The sequence below is a fragment of the Haematobia irritans genome, chromosome 5, assembly GCF_050003625.1.
Source record: "Haematobia irritans isolate KBUSLIRL chromosome 5, ASM5000362v1, whole genome shotgun sequence".
Classification (NCBI taxonomy): domain Eukaryota; kingdom Metazoa; phylum Arthropoda; class Insecta; order Diptera; family Muscidae; genus Haematobia; species Haematobia irritans.
The window spans coordinates 26,371,334-26,384,738 of record NC_134401.1 but is presented as its reverse complement, the minus strand read 5'-3'; positions in this window follow the sequence as shown (position 1 = coordinate 26,384,738).

Here is a 13,405-nt window from a genome sequence, read left to right as displayed (position 1 = left end):
CCAAAAAAATTGAAATTTTTATATGAAAAACTTGTTTTGGCCATATCTCCTAAACTAAGCGTTCTAGAGCGAAAAGGACTTTAATTCGTGACCACCCCCAAAAAATTGAAAAATCCACCCAAAACCCAAAAAAATTGAAATTTTTATATGAAAAACTTGTTTTGGCCATATCTCCTTAAATATGCGTCCTAGAGCGAAAAGGACTTTAATTCGTGAAAAGGAAAGGACTTTAATTCGTGACTGCCCCCAAAAAATTGAAAAATCCACCAAAAACCCAAAAATTTTGAAATTTTTATATGAAAAACTTGTTTTGGCCATATCTCCTTAAATATGCGTCCTAGAGCGAAAAGGACTTTAATTCGTGACCACCCCCAAAAAATTGAAAAATCCACTCAAAACCTAAAAAATTTGAAATTTTTATATGAAAAACTTGTTTTGGCCATATCTCCTTAAATATGCGTCCTAGAGCGAAAAGGAATTTAATTCGTGACCACCCCCAAAAAATTGAAAAATCCACTCAAAACCTAAAAAATTTGAAATTTTTATATGAAAATCTTGTTTTGGCCATATCTCCTTAAATATGCGTCCTAGAGCGAAAAGGACTTTAATTCGTGACTACCCCCAAAAAATTGAAAAATCCACCCAAAACCCAAAAAATTTGAAATTTTTATATGAAAAACTTGTTTTGGCCATATCTCCTTAAATATGCGTCCTAGAGCGAAAAGGACTTTAATTCGTGACTACCCCCAAAAAATTGAAAAATCCACCCAAAACCCAAAAAATTTGAAATTTTTATATGAAAAACTTGTTTTGGCCATATCTCCTTAAATATGCGTCCTAGAGCGAAAAGGACTTTAATTCGTGACTACCCCCAAAAAATTGAAAAATCCACTCAAAACCTAAAAAATTTGAAATTTTTATATGAAAAATTTGTTTTGGCCATATTTCCTAAACTAAGCGTTCTAGAGCGAAAAGGACTTTAATTCGTGACTACCCCCAAAAAATTGAAAAATCCACCCAAAACCCAAAAAAATTGAAATTTTTATATGAAAAACTTGTTTTGGCCATATCTCCTTAAATATGCGTCCTAGAGCGAAAAGGACTTTAATTCGTGACTACCCCCAAAAAATTGAAAAATCCACCCAAAACCTAAAAAATTTGAAATTTTTATATGAAAAACTTGTTTTGGCCATATCTCCTTAAATATGCGTCCTAGAGCGAAAAGGACTTTAATTCGTGACCACCCCCAAAAAATTTGAAATTTTCATATGAAAAACTTGTTTTGGCCATATCTCCTTAAATATGTGTCCTAGAGCGAAAAGGACTTTAATTCGTGACTACCCCCAAAAAATTGAAAAATCCACCCAAAACCCAAAAAATTTGAAATTTTTATATGAAAAACCTGTTTTGGCCATATCTCCTAAACTAAGCGTCCTAGAGCGAAAAGGACTTTAATTCGTGACTACCCCCAAAAAATTGAAAAATCCACCCAAAACCCAAAAAATTTGAAATTTTTATATGAAAAACTTGTTTTGGCCATATCTCCTTAAATATGCGTCCTAGAGCGAAAAGGACTTTAATTCGTGACCACCCCCAAAAAATTGAAAAATCCACCCAAAACCCAAAAAATTTGAAATTTTTATATGAAAAACTTGTTTTGGCCATATCTCCTTAAATATGCGTTCTAGAGCGAAAAGGACTTTAATTCGTGACCACCCCCAAAAAATTGAAAAATCCACCCAAAACCCAAAAAATTTGAAATTTTTATATGAAAAACTTGTATTGGCCATATCTCCTTAAATATGCGTCCTAGAGCGAAAAGGACTTAAATCGTGACTACCCCCAAAAAATTGAAAAATCCACCCAAAACCCAAAAAATTTGAAATTTTTATATGAAAAACTTGTTTTGGCCATATCTCCTTAAATATGCGTCCTAGAGCGAAAAGGACTTTAATTCGTGACTACCCCCAAACAATTGAGAAATCCACCCAAAACCTAAAAAATTTAAATTTTTATATGAAAAACTTGTTTTGGCCATATCTCCTTAAATATGCGTCCTAGAGCGAAAAGGACTTTAATTCGTGACTACCCCCAAAAAATTGAAAAATCCACCCAAAACCCAAAAAATTTGAAATTTTTATATGAAAAACTTGTTTTGGCCATATCTCCTTAAATATGCGTCCTAGAGCGAAAAGGACTTTAATTCGTGACTACCCCCAAAAAATTGAAAAATCCACCCAAAACCCAAAAAATTTGAAATTTTTATATGAAAAACTTGTTTTGGCCATATCTCCTAAACTAAGCGTCCTAGAGCGAAAAGGACTTTAATTCGTGACTACCCCCAAAAAATTGAAAAATCCACCCAAAACCCAAAAATTTGAAATTTTTATATGAAAAACTTGTTTTGGCCATATCTCCTTAAATATGCGTCCTAGAGCGAAAAGGACTTTAATTCGTGACCACCCCCAAAAAATTGAAAAATCCACCCAAAACCCCAAAAATTTGAAATTTTTATATGAAAAACTTGTTTTGGCCATATCTCCTTAAATATGCGTCCTAGAGCGAAAAGGACTTTAATTCGTGACTACCCCCAAAAAATTGAAAAATCCACCCAAAACCCAAAAAATTTGAAATTTTTATATGAAAAACTTGTTTTGGCCATATCTCCTTAAATATGCGTCCTAGAGCGAAAAGGACTTTAATTCGTGACTACCCCCAAAAAATTGAAAAATCCACCCAAAACCCAAAAAATTTGAAATTTTTATATGAAAAACTTGTTTTGGCCATATCTCCTTAAATATGCGTCCTAGAGCGAAAAGGACTTTAATTCGTGACTACCCCCAAAAAATTGAAAAATCCACTCAAAACCTAAAAAATTTGAAATTTTTATATGAAAAATTTGTTTTGGCCATATTTCCTAAACTAAGGGTTCTAGAGCGAAAAGGACTTTAATTCGTGACTACCCCCAAAAAATTGAAAAATCCACCCAAAACCCAAAAAAATTGAAATTTTTATATGAAAAACTTGTTTTGGCCATATCTCCTTAAATATGCGTCCTAGAGCGAAAAGGACTTTAATTCGTGACTACCCCCAAAAAATTGAAAAATCCACCCAAAACCTAAAAAATTTGAAATTTTTATATGAAAAACTTGTTTTGGCCATATCTCCTTAAATATGCGTCCTAGAGCGAAAAGGACTTTAATTCGTGACCACCCCCAAAAAATTTGAAATTTTGATATGAAAAACTTGTTTTGGCCATATCTCCTTAAATATGTGTCCTAGAGCGAAAAGGACTTTAATTCGTGACTACCCCCAAAAAATTGAAAAATCCACCCAAAACCCAAAAAATTTGAAATTTTTATATGAAAAACCTGTTTTGGCCATATCTCCTAAACTAAGCGTCCTAGAGCGAAAAGGACTTTAATTCGTGACTACCCCCAAAAAATTGAAAAATCCACCCAAAACCCAAAAAATTTGAAATTTTTATATGAAAAACTTGTTTTGGCCATATCTCCTTAAATATGCGTCCTAGAGCGAAAAGGACTTTAATTCGTGACCACCCCCAAAAAATTGAAAAATCCACCCAAAACCCAAAAAATTTGAAATTTTTATATGAAAAACTTGTTTTGGCCATATCTCCTTAAATATGCGTTCTAGAGCGAAAAGGACTTTAATTCGTGACCACCCCCAAAAAATTGAAAAATCCACCCAAAACCCAAAAAATTTGAAATTTTTATATGAAAAACTTGTTTTGGCCATATCTCCTTAAATATGCGTCCTAGAGCGAAAAGGACTTTAATTCGTGACCACCCCCAAAAAATTGAAAAATCCACTCAAAACCTAAAAAATTTGAAATTTTTATATGAAAAATTTGTTTTGGCCATATCTCCTTAAATATGCGTCCTAGAGCGAAAAGGACTTTAATTCGTGACTACCCCCAAACAATTGAAAAATCCACCCAAAACCCAAAAAATTTGAAATTTTTATATGAAAAACTTGTTTTGGCCATATCTCCTTAAATATGCGTCCTAGAGCGAAAAGTACTTCGTGACTACCCCCAAAAAATTGAAAAATCCACCCAAAACCCAAAAAATTTGAAATTTTTATATGAAAAACTTTTTTTGGCCATATCTCCTTAAATATGCGTCCTAGAGCGAAAAGGACTTTAATTCGTGACCACCCCCAAAAAATTGAAAAATCCACCCAAAACCCAAAAAATTTGAAATTTTTATATGAAAAACTTGTTTTGGCCATATCTCCTTAAATATGCGTCCTAGAGCGAAAAGGACTTTAATTCGTGACTACCCCCAAAAAATTGAAAAATCCACCCAAAACCCAAAAAATTTGAAATTTTTATATGAAAAACTTGTTTTGGCCATATCTCCTTAAATATGCGTCCTAGAGCGAAAAGGACTTTAATTCGTGACTACCCCCAAAAAATTGAAAAATCCACCCAAAACCCAAAAAATTTGAAATTTTTATATGAAAAACTTGTTTTGGCCATATCTCCTTAAATATGCGTCCTAGAGCGAAAAGGACTTTAATTCGTGACCACCCCCAAAAAATTGAAAAATCCACTCAAAACCTAAAAAATTTGAAATTTTTATATGAAAAATTTGTTTTGGCCATATCTCCTTAAATATGCGTCCTAGAGCGAAAAGGACTTTAATTCGTGACTACCCCCAAAAAATTGAAAAATCCACTCAAAACCTAAAAAATTTGAAATTTTTATATGAAAAATTTGTTTTGGCCATATCTCCTTAAATATGCGTCCTAGAGCGAAAAGGACTTTAATTCGTGACTACCCCCAAAAAATTGAAAAATCCACCCAAAACCCAAAAAATTTGAAATTTTTATATGAAAAACTTGTTTTGGCCATATCTCCTTAACTAAGCGTTCTAGAGCGAAAAGGACTTTAATTCGTGACCACCCCCAAAAAATTGAAAAATCCACCCAAAACCCAAAAAATTTGAAATTTTTATATGAAAAACTTGTTTTGGCCATATCTCCTTAAATATGCGTCCTAGAGCGAAAAGGACTTTAATTCGTGACCACCCCCAAAAAATTGAAAAATCCACTCAAAACCTAAAAAATTTGAAATTTTTATATGAAAAATTTGTTTTGGCCATATCTCCTTAAATATGCGTCCTAGAGCGAAAAGGACTTTAATTCGTGACTACCCCCAAAAAATTGAAAAATCCACCCAAAACCCAAAAAATTTGAAATTTTTATATGAAAAACTTGTTTTGGCCATATCTCCTTAAATATGCGTCCTAGAGCGAAAAGGACTTTAATTCGTGACTACCCCCAAAAAATTGAAAAATCCACCCAAAACCCAAAAAATTTGAAATTTTTATATGAAAAACTTGTTTTGGCAATATCTCCTTAAATATGCGTCCTAGAGCGAAAAGGACTTTAATTCGTGACCACCCCCAAAAAATTGAAAAATCCACCCAAAAAATTTGAAATTTTTATATGAAAAACTTGTTTTGGCCATATCTCCTTAAATATGCGTCCTAGAGCGAAAAGGACTTTAATTCGTGACTACCCCCAAAAAATTGAAAAATCCACCCAAAACCCAAAAAATTTGAAATTTTTATATGAAAAACTTGTTTTGGCCATATCTCCTTAAATATGCGTCCTAGAGCGAAAAGGACTTTAATTCGTGACCACCCCCAAAAAATTGAAAAATCCACCCAAAACCCAAAAAATTTGAAATTTTTATATGAAAAACTTGTTTTGGCCATATCTCCTTAAATATGCGTCCTAGAGCGAAAAGGACTTTAATTCGTGACTACCCCCAAAAAATTGAAAAATCCACCCAAAACCTAAAAAATTTAAATTTTTATATGAAAAACTTGTTTTGGCCATATCTCCTTAAAAATACGTCCTAGAGCGAAAAGGACTTTAATTCGTGACTACCCCCAAAAAATTGAAAAATCCACCCAAAACCCAAAAAATTTGAAATTTTTATATGAAAAACTTGTTTTGGCCATATCTCCTAAACTAAGCGTCCTAGAGCGAAAAGGACTTTAATTCGTGACTACCCCCAAAAAATTGAAAAATCCACCCAAAACCCAAAAAATTTGAAATTTTTATATGAAAAACTTGTTTTGGCCATATCTCCTTAAATATGCGTCCTAGAGCGAAAAGGACTTTAATTCGTGACTACCCCCAAAAAATTGAAAAATCCACCCAAAACCCAAAAAATTTGAAATTTTTATATGAAAAACTTGTTTTGGCCATATCTCCTAAATATGCGTCCTAGAGCGAAAAGGACTTTAATTCGTGACTACCCCCAAAAAATTGAAAAATCCACCCAAAACCCAAAAAATTTGAAATTTTTATATGAAAAACTTGTTTTGGCCATATCTCCTTAAATATGCGTCCTAGAGCGAAAAGGACTTTAATTCGTGACCACCCCCAAAAAATTGAAAAATCCACCCAAAACCCAAAAAATTTGAAATTTTTATATGAAAAACTTGTTTTGGCCATATCTCCTTAAATATGCGTCCTGGAGCGAAAAGGACTTTAATTCGTGACTACCCCCAAAAAATTGAAAAATCCACCCAAAACCCAAAAAATTTGAAATTTTTATATGAAAAACTTGTTTTGGCCATATCTCCTTAAATATGCGTCCTAGAGCGAAAAGGACTTTAATTCGTGACCACCCCCAAAAAATTGAAAAATCCACCCAAAACCCAAAAAATTTGAAATTTTTATATGAAAAACTTGTTTTGGCCATATCTCCTTAAATATGTGTCCTAGAGCGAAAAGGACTTTAATTCGTGACTACCCCCAAAAAATTGAAAAATCCACCCAAAACCCAAATTTTTTTGAAATTTTTATATGAAAAACTTGTTTTGGCCATATCTCCTTAAATATGCGTCCTAGAGCGAAAAGGACTTTAATTCGTGACTACCCCCAAAAAATTGAAAAATCCACCCAAAACCCAAAAAATTTGAAATTTTTATATGAAAAACTTGTTTTGGCCATATCTCCTTAAATATGCGTCCTAGAGCGAAAAGGACTTTAATTCGTGACTACCCCCAAAAAATTGAAAAATCCACCCAAAACCCAAAAAATTTGAAATTTTTATATGAAAAACTTGTTTTGGCCATATCTCCTAAAATTTGCGTCCTAGAGCGAAAAGGACTTTAATTCGTGACTACCCCCAAAAAATTGAAAAATCCACTCAAAACCTAAAAAATTTGAAATTTTTATATGAAAAATTTGTTTTGGCCATATTTCCTAAACTAAGCGTTCTAGAGCGAAAAGGACTTTAATTCGTGACTACCCCCAAAAAATTGAAAAATCCACCCAAAACCCAAAAAAAATTGAAATTTTTATATGAAAAACTTGTTTTGGCCATATCTCGTTAAATATGCGTCCTAGAGCGAAAAGGACTTTAATTCGTGACTACCCCCAAAAAATTGAAAAATCCACCCAAAACCTAAAAAATTTGAAATTTTTATATGAAAAACTTGTTTTGGCCATATCTCCTTAAATATGCGTCCTAGAGCGAAAAGGACTTTAATTCGTGACCACCCCCAAAAAATTTGAAATTTTCATATGAAAAACTTGTTTTGGCCATATCTCCTTAAATATGTGTCCTAGAGCGAAAAGGACTTTAATTCGTGACTACCCCCAAAAAATTGAAAAATCCACCCAAAACCCAAAAAATTTGAAATTTTTATATGAAAAACCTGTTTTGGCCATATCTCCTAAACTAAGCGTCCTAGAGCGAAAAGGACTTTAATTCGTGACTACCCCCAAAAAATTGAAAAATCCACCCAAAACCCAAAAAATTTGAAATTTTTATATGAAAAACTTGTTTTGGCCATATCTCCTTAAATATGCGTCCTAGAGCGAAAAGGACTTTAATTCGTGACCACCCCCAAAAAATTGAAAAATCCACCCAAAACCCAAAAAATTTGAAATTTTTATATGAAAAACTTGTTTTGGCCATATCTCCTTAAATATGCGTTCTAGAGCGAAAAGGACTTTAATTCGTGACCACCCCCAAAAAATTGAAAAATCCACCCAAAACCCAAAAAATTTGAAATTTTTATATGAAAAACTTGTATTGGCCATATCTCCTTAAATATGCGTCCTAGAGCGAAAAGGACTTAAATCGTGACTACCCCCAAAAAATTGAAAAATCCACCCAAAACCCAAAAAATTTGAAATTTTTATATGAAAAACTTGTTTTGGCCATATCTCCTTAAATATGCGTCCTAGAGCGAAAAGGACTTTAATTCGTGACTACCCCCAAACAATTGAGAAATCCACCCAAAACCTAAAAAATTTAAATTTTTATATGAAAAACTTGTTTTGGCCATATCTCCTTAAATATGCGTCCTAGAGCGAAAAGGACTTTAATTCGTGACTACCCCCAAAAAATTGAAAAATCCACCCAAAACCCAAAAAATTTGAAATTTTTATATGAAAAACTTGTTTTGGCCATATCTCCTTAAATATGCGTCCTGGAGCGAAAAGGACTTTAATTCGTGACCACCCCAAAAAATTGAAAAATCCACCCAAAACCCAAAAAATTTGAAATTTTTATATGAAAAACTTGTTTTGGCCATATCTCCTTAAATATGTGTCCTAGAGCGAAAAGGACTTTAATTCGTGACTACCCCCAAAAAATTGAAAAATCCACCCAAAACCCAAATTTTTTTGAAATTTTTATATGAAAGAGCGAAAAGGACTTTAATTCGTGACTACCCCCAAAAAATTGAAAAATCCACCCAAAACCTAAAAAATTTAAATTTTTATATGAAAAACTTGTTTTGGCCATATCTCCTTAAATATGCGTCCTAGAGCGAAAAGGACTTTAATTCGTGACTACCCCCAAAAAATTGAAAAATCCACCCAAAACCCAAAAAATTTGAAATTTTTATATGAAAACCTTGTTTTGGCCATATCTCCTTAAATATGCGTCCTAGAGCGAAAAGGACTTTAATTCGTGACCACCCCCAAAAAATTGAAAAATCCACTCAAAACCTAAAAAATTTGAAATTTTTATATGAAAAACTTGTTTTGGCCATATCTCCTTAAATATGCGTCCTAGAGCGAAAAGGACTTTAATTCGTGACCACCCCCAAAAAATTGAAAAATCCACCCAAAACCCAAAAAATTTGAAATTTTTATATGAAAAACTTGTTTTGGCCGTATCTCCTTAAATATGCGTCCTAGAGCGAAAAGGACTTTAATTCGTGACCACCCCCAAAAAATTGAAAAATCCACCCAAAACCCAAAAAATTTGAAATTTTTATATGAAAAACTTGTTTTGGCCATATCTCCTTAAATATGCGTCCTGGAGCGAAAAGGACTTTAATTCGTGACCACCCCCAAAAAATTGAAAAATCCACCCAAAACCCAAAAAATTTGAAATTTTTATATGAAAAACTTGTTTTGGCCATATCTCCTTAAATATGCGTCCTGGAGCGAAAAGGACTTTAATTCGTGACTACCCCCAAAAAATTGAAAAATCCACCCAAAACCCAAAAAATTTGAAATTTTTATATGAAAAACTTGTTTTGGCCATATCTCCTTAAATATGCGTCCTAGAGCGAAAAGTACTTTAATTCGTGACGACCCCCAAAAAATTGAAAAATCAACCCAAAACCCAAAAAATTTGAAATTTTTATATGAAAAACTTGTTTTGGCCATATCTCCTTAAATATGTGTCCTAGAGCGAAAAGGACTTTAATTCGTGACTACCCCCAAAAAATTGAAAAATCCACCCAAAACCCAAATTTTTTTGAAATTTTTATATGAAAAACTTGTTTTGGCCATATCTCCTTAAATATGCGTCCTAGAGCGAAAAGGACTTTAATTCGTGACTACCCCCAAAAAATTTAAAAATCCACCCAAAACCCAAAAAATTTGAAATTTTTATATGAAAACCTTGTTTTGGCCATATCTCCTTAAATATGCGTCCTAGAGCGAAAAGGACTTTAATTCGTGACCACCCCCAAAAAATTGAAAAATCCACTCAAAACCTAAAAAATTTGAAATTTTTATATGAAAAACTTGTTTTGGCCATATCTCCTTAAATATGCGTCCTAGAGCGAAAAGGACTTTAATTCGTGACGACCCCCAAAAAATTGAAAAATCAACCCAAAACCCAAAAAATTTGAAATTTTTATATGAAAAACTTGTTTTGGCCATATCTCCTTAAATATGCGTCCTAGAGCGAAAAGGACTTTAATTCGTGACTACCCCCAAAAAATTGAAAAATCCACCCAAAACCCAAAAAATTTGAAATTTTTATATGAAAACCTTGTTTTGGCCATATCTCCTTAAATATGCGTCCTAGAGCGAAAAGGACTTTAATTCGTGACCACCCCCAAAAAATTGAAAAATCCACTCAAAACCTAAAAAATTTGAAATTTTTATATGAAAAACTTGTTTTGGCCATATCTCCTTAAATATGCGTCCTAGAGCGAAAAGGACTTTAATTCGTGACCACCCCCAAAAAATTGAAAAATCCACCCAAAACCCAAAAAATTTGAAATTTTTATATGAAAAACTTGTTTTGGCCATATCTCCTTAAATATGCGTCCTGGAGCGAAAAGGACTTTAATTCGTGACCACCCCCAAAAAATTGAAAAATCCACCCAAAACCCAAAAAATTTGAAATTTTTATATGAAAAACTTGTTTTGGCCATATCTCCTTAAATATGCGTCCTGGAGCGAAAAGGACTTTAATTCGTGACTACCCCCAAAAAATTGAAAAATCCACCCAAAACCCAAAAAATTTGAAATTTTTATATGAAAAACTTGTTTTGGCCATATCTCCTTAAATATGCGTCCTAGAGCGAAAAGGACTTTAATTCGTGACGACCCCCAAAAAATTGAAAAATCAACCCAAAACCCAAAAAATTTGAAATTTTTATATGAAAAACTTGTTTTGGCCATATCTCCTTAAATATGTGTCCTAGAGCGAAAAGGACTTTAATTCGTGACTACCCCCAAAAAATTGAAAAATCCACCCAAAACCCAAAAAATTTTAAATTTTTATATGAAAAACTTGTTTTGGCCATATCTCCTTAAATATGCGTCCTGGAGCGAAAAGGACTTTAATTCGTGACCACCCCCAAAAAATTGAAAAATCAACCCAAAACCCAAAAAATTTGAAATTTTTATATGAAAAACTTGTTTTGGCCATATCTCCTTAAATATGCGTCCTAGAGCGAAAAGGACTTTAATTCGTGACGACCCCCAAAAAATTGAAAAATCAACCCAAAACCCAAAAAATTTGAAATTTTTATATGAAAAACTTGTTTTGGCCATATCTCCTTAAATATGCGTCCTAGAGCGAAAAGGACTTTAATTCGTGACCACCCCCAAAAAATTGAAAAATCCACTCAAAACCTAAAAAATTTGAAATTTTTATATGAAAAACTTGTTTTGGCCATATCTCCTTAAATATGCGTCCTAGAGCGAAAAGGACTTTAATTCGTGACCACCCCCAAAAAATTGAAAAATCCACCCAAAACCCAAAAAATTTGAAATTTTTATATGAAAAACTTGTTTTGGCCATATCTCCTTAAATATGCGTCCTGGAGCGAAAAGGACTTTAATTCGTGACCACCCCCAAAAAATTGAAAAATCCACCCAAAACCCAAAAAATTTGAAATTTTTATATGAAAAACTTGTTTTGGCCATATCTCCTTAAATATGTGTCCTAGAGCGAAAAGGACTTTAATTCGTGACTACCCCCAAAAAATTGAAAAATCCACCCAAAACCCAAATTTTTTTGAAATTTTTATATGAAAAACTTGTTTTGGCCATATCTCCTTAAATATGCGTCCTAGAGCGAAAAGGACTTTAATTCGTGACTACCCCCACAAAATTGAAAAATCCGCCCAAAACTTAAAAAATTTAAATTTTTATATGAAAAACTTGTTTTGGCCATATCTCCTTAAATATGCGTCCTAGAGCGAAAAGGACTTTAATTCGTGACTACCCCCAAAAAATTTAAAAATCCACCCAAAACCCAAAAAATTTGAAATTTTTATATGAAAACCTTGTTTTGGCCATATCTCCTTAAATATGCGTCCTAGAGCGAAAAGGACTTTAATTCGTGACCACCCCCAAAAAATTGAAAAATCCACTCAAAACCTAAAAAATTTGAAATTTTTATATGAAAAATTTGTTTTGGCCATATCTCCTTAAATATGCGTCCTAGAGCGAAAAGGACTTTAATTCGTGACTACCCCCAAAAAATTGAAAAATCCACCCAAAACCCAAAAAATTTGAAATTTTTATATGAAAAACTTGTTTTGGCCATATCTCCTTAAATATGCGTCCTAGAGCGAAAAGGACTTTAATTCGTGACCACCCCCAAAAAATTGAAAAATCCACCCAAAACCCAAAAAATTTGAAATTTTTATATGAAAAACTTGTTTTGGCCCTATCTCCTTAAATATGCGTCCTAGAGCGAAAAGGACTTTAATTCGTGACCACCCCCAAAAAATTGAAAAATCCACCCAAAACCCAAAAAATTTGAAATTTTTATATGAAAAACTTGTTTTGGCCATATCTCCTTAAATATGCGTTCTAGAGCGAAAAGGACTTTAATTCGTGACCACCCCCAAAAAATTGAAAAATCCACCCAAAACCCAAAAAATTTGAAATTTTTATATGAAAAACTTGTTTTGGCCATATCTCCTTAAATATGCGTCCTAGAGCGAAAAGGACTTTAATTCGTGACCACCCCCAAAAAATTGAAAAATCCACCCAAAACCCAAAAAATTTGAAATTTTTATATGAAAAACTTGTTTTGGCCATATCTCCTTAAATATGCGTCCTAGAGCGAAAAGGACTTTAATTCGTGACTACCCCCAAACAATTGAGAAATCCACCCAAAACCTAAAAAATTTAAATTTTTATATGAAAAACTTGTTTTGGCCATATCTCCTTAAATATGCGTCCTAGAGCGAAAAGGACTTTAATTCGTGACTACCCCCAAAAAATTGAAAAATCCACCCAAAACCCAAAAAATTTGAAATTTTTATATGAAAAACTTGTTTTGGCCATATCTCCTTAAATATGCGTCCTAGAGCGAAAAGGACTTTAATTCGTGACTACCCCCAAAAAATTGAAAAATCCACCCAAAACCCAAAAAATTTGAAATTTTTATATGAAAAACTTGTTTTGGCCATATCTCCTAAACTAAGCGTCCTAGAGCGAAAAGGACTTTAATTCGTGACTACCCCCAAAAAATTGAAAAATCCACCCAAAACCCAAAAAATTTGAAATTTTTATATGAAAAACTTGTTTTGGCCATATCTCCTTAAATATGCGTCCTAGAGCGAAAAGGACTTTAATTCGTGACCACCCCCAAAAAATTGAAAAATCCACCCAAAACCCCAAAAATTTGAAATTTTTA